The sequence below is a fragment of the Nycticebus coucang genome, chromosome 15 (assembly GCF_027406575.1).
Source record: "Nycticebus coucang isolate mNycCou1 chromosome 15, mNycCou1.pri, whole genome shotgun sequence".
NCBI lineage: Eukaryota > Metazoa > Chordata > Mammalia > Primates > Lorisidae > Nycticebus > Nycticebus coucang.
The window spans coordinates 55,409,472-55,414,077 of NC_069794.1; the positions used below are offsets into that span (position 1 = coordinate 55,409,472).

General features: G+C 32.5%; 1 non-coding gene across 1 annotated transcript; it reads right to left on the bottom strand.

Moving 5' to 3' along the window:
- Positions 1-3,517: 3,517 nt before the first annotated feature.
- On the bottom strand, positions 3,518-3,624 carry LOC128567024 (U6 spliceosomal RNA). Its single transcript, XR_008374700.1, has one exon. It is a non-coding gene; the product is annotated as a U6 spliceosomal RNA (small nuclear RNA).
- Positions 3,625-4,606: the final 982 nt, after the last annotated feature.

The window sequence follows — 4,606 nt, forward strand, 5'->3', positions numbered from 1 at the left end:
CAGTCATTTGTAAAATTCAGCTTCGTATTTATAACAATAAAATGGCATATTCTAATCATAAAATGTTTAGACAAGGTAGGAATATGATTTCATGTGCATTTTATTAATATCTGAAGTTTAATCCTGAAAAGAAATTTAATATATTGACATCTTATATATGTTCACAATTGTATTTATCTGTTTAGTGCATCAGAAATTGGATGTACCCTTTCTATTTCAACTTAGTTGTAGGTATTATCTTCAATTTGATTTAGGTACCGTATATATTTACTGATTACTCTGATTACCAAAGCTAGTTCCTCAGGAAGAAAAATATCTACTACTACAAGAATGAGAACATTTAATTTCTCAATAGGTTTTTTTTATATTATGGATCATGTCAGAGAACTTCATAGAATAACTCATACCATGATCTAAAGAAGAGCATTTGTTTTGTAATATTTGCCACCTTGATTTTATGCCTGTGATTCTTTTTTCTAAGACTATGATTTATCAGGCTCACGCCATGCACCTATAATCCTAGCACTCTGGGAGTCAGAAGCAGGCAAATCCTTTGAGCTCAGAAGTCAGAGACCCATCTGAGCAAGAACAAGTTTCCCGTTTCTATCAACTATTCCAAAAAATGATCCGGGCATTGTGGCAGATGCTTGCTTTGCCAGCTACTTGGGAGGATCGCCTGAACATAGAAACTTGAAATTGCTGAGCTAAGCTGAGACCTCAGTACTTTAACTTGGATAACAATAAGACTATATCTCAAAAAAAAAGACTCTGGTTTGTCACCTGCAAAAACTATAATTCTATTTCCTAGGCATAGATTTTGTTACTGAAATTACTTTTACATATTAATATTTGTTATTTATATATATTTTCAAAAATGTCCTCAATATTATAATGTTTACTTCTTTCAAATATTTACATTAATATCTGGTAATACCAATGACAAGAATTTTTATTTATTTTATTTTGATTTTTTGGAGAATTTTTAAAGTCAGATGCTTTTTAGAAGCCATTTTGAAAATATACAATAAACATTTAGAAATGAAACTAATTTTAATAATAAAATTACAACTTATTATTCATGAACAGACATATCTGTCTCTTTTTAGATATTGGGATGCATTTTATTTAAAATATATCAATATACATGTAGTCATAACATTTTTGATGTCAACTTTCTTACACTAATTTATTCAAATATGACAGCAGATAATTAGAAGAATTTAAGCCAATGCACCCTATCCAAGTTAGGGGAAAGTACACTGATAAAATCTACTCAAACTATACGAAAGCAATTCATGTAATCAAAAAATTGTACCAACATAATATTCTAAAATTTGAAACAAGAATTTGAGAGAATAAAGGAGTAATAAATTATTTAACTTAACTAAACTATAGGGCAACTAACTTTTTTTTAATAACAGTTGGCAGAATTTGCTTTATTTCTTTTCTCGTTGTTGTTGCTAATGTTGTTTTTTATTGTTAAATCATAGCTGTGTACATTAGTGCAATCAAGGGGTACAATGTTCTGGTTTCATATACAATCTGAAATATTCTCACTAAATTTTTATGTTCATTTGTAATGTGGAAAGAGAAACTACATAAGTTCCAACAATAGTATTCTCTTCCCACAGAAATAACCTTAGAAAATAGATAACCAGCACCAGCGTCCAAATAGCATTCAGGGAATAGAAGCAAATGAAAATAACTTTTTGAAAATAACTAAAAGTAAATAGTTACAATACAAGTTTCTGTGAAATAAAATGGGGAGTTGAAAAGAGTTATGGGCAATGTTAAGTACATAAAGTTTTGGGAAGATTTTGACATGCATTTCTGAATAATTTGGAAAGTTAATGTCAAAATCAAAAGAGCCATGTTGTAGTCTCTTTAAAGTTGTGTAACTGAAATATTACTACTACTACTATCATTATTATTATTATTATTATTTCTGGGTATTTGCCAAAGTGATAGCTATGAAACATGATGTGAGTTTCTTTTTTGTTCTTTTTTTTTTTTGATATATCAATGTAGGTTTATTGATTGTAAGAAATGCATCACATTGGTGCCAGATGTTTGATAATGAGGGAGATTATACGTGAGGGGCAAGGAAGAGGTAAATAGTAATTCTCTACACCTGCTATTCAATTTTGCTCTAAAAAATAAAGTTTATTTTAAAAAAGAAAGAACACAAAAACAAAAGGAAAGGCCTTAGTGTGATATTTTCTTTTAAAGAATCCAGTAAACTGAAATATATAAAAAACAAAAATGCAGCCATAAAAGCCCTCTCCTGAAAAAAGTAAATAAATAAAAAGGTAGATGATGTGACTTTCTTAAAGAATATGTATGTTTAGAATTTTTCCTAGATATTCAAAACTCATAAATATTTCCTGATGACATTTTTGAAAAAACTCAAAGTTAATAACAAAAATCAAAAATATGTATGTTTTCCTTTAAAAAACTGTTTCCTCGAGTGTTCAATTTTTAAATGGTTTCTGTGTACGTGTGTGCATGAATGGGTGTGTGCATATTTGTGTATGTGTTCACGCACACGCAAAGCTACCGATTTACTTCCATGTTGGGTGATTTATATTACATATTCAAATTTATTTGTACAACCAAGAATCAAATCTAAAAAGTTACTTACCCTTAAGATTATTGTTCATTTTACAAAATAGAATTAGTGAGAACACTAAAACATCATATGCCCTACCTGTCTGCCTTTATGAAGATTAAAAGCTAAACTATACTATCTAAAAACCACTTCTGGAATATTTCTTCAAATTTTCTCTTTTCTATGGGGTACCTGCCAACATTAGACCCTTAAGAATAAAACAACCCTACCATGTAATTACAAATCTTCTCTAATTTTAAAGGAGTAGGGTCATCAAAACACATTAAATTTCAATATAAAGGAATTTGGTATTTTAAAAAATGTTATGGTTGGTGTTTTAAAAACTCTAGGGCAGAAGGTATAGGCACGCTGTTCATTTATTTTCTTAGATTGTTACTTGCTTGCAAATATTAAGAATATTTAAATAACACAAAACTCATCTTTCGAATGTTCCCTAAGTAATTTTTGTCATCTGACTTTTCCTTACCAAATCATAAATGAAAAATACCAAGCATTATGTTTCTGAATGGTGATATGTACAATTAATGTTTAAGGTTAACTTGTAGAAATAAGACACTAAGGAAAACTGAAGGAGCAAGAGCCAGATGGATTGTTCTGGCTCTTGGATCAGAGAAAAAGGGCCCGCCTATAAGAACAAGATACGAAAAAGGTAAATAAATCAATGACGATAAAAAAAAAAAATCACCTTATACATGGATTATCATATGGTTGGATGAATCTAAAGAAAAAACAATCTTTTCTTATTTTCATCATTCATATTCATAAAAAGGATTGGAATTCCAATTTTCCATCCAGTGATAAGGATTACAGTATTAACTTTCATGAACAAGATATAATCTAAAATGTATTGGCAATATAACGTTAAGTTTATTCTTCTTTTTTTTTTTTTTAAATATGGAACGCTTCACGAATTTGCGTATCATCCTTGCGCAGGGGCCATGCTAATCTTCTCTGTATCGTTCCAATTTTAGTATATGTGCTGCTGAAGCGAGCACACGTTAAGTTTATTCTTAAAGCAATTTTTCTTTTTTTTTTTTGAGACAGAGTCTCATTATGTTACCCTGGGTAGAGTGCTGTGGCATCATAGCTCACAGCAACCTCAAACTCTTGGGGTCAAGTGATTCTCTGGTCTCAGCCTCCCAGGTAGTTGGGACTACAGAGTCTGCCACAACACCTGGGTAATTTTAGGGATGGGGTCTCGCTCTTGCTAAAACTGGTCTCCAACTCCTGAGCATAAGCAATCCACCATCTCGGCCTCCCAAAGTGCTAGTATTACAGTCAAGAGCCACTGCGCCCAGCAAAACAAATTTTTTTTTTAATGTATTGAACACTAGGTAGCCAGTAAAGGCCATGTTTTTGGTTTGTTATCTTTGTATTAGGAACTTAAATGTGATGCAGAAAGCTAAACTTTGAAAAATCCAGTAACATATTGTAAAGTAGGTAGTCTGATAACAGTTGAAATATTTCTATGAGAATTACCAACCTGTCTGGTTCTCATCTCCCTTTCCATACTCTTGGTAAAGACATTCTCACACGCACAGTCTCTCAATGCTCTCTCTGCTGGATAAGGGGAGGCTTTGGCCTGGAACATGCTTTACCTGAAGATAAAATAAAAGTTTAGCTTTTGCTGAACTTATCAGCTTGTGTGGAAATATCTTTCCCTGTTTCAGAGTCAACGCACCCTCCTCTGTTCTGCATCAGTATGTGTCATATGGTAGGTGGTGAATACCACTGCTACATCTCACTCCTGTGGGGAGGAGATGGCTCCTTCCACTGCAGCACAGGAGAGATGTGGGTAGGCCTATTTCTCTTTGTAAGCTGCCAGGAGAGACCCAGGGCTCAGCCAGACTCACGTCCAAATCTGAAACTAATCTTGCTCTGTCTCCTGTCTGTGAGAGTAAATCTTTGATTCAACCTGTGCTTGGCAGTATTATTTTCTCTGGTGTCTCTGATACCAAGACACTGTGGGCAGAAGTG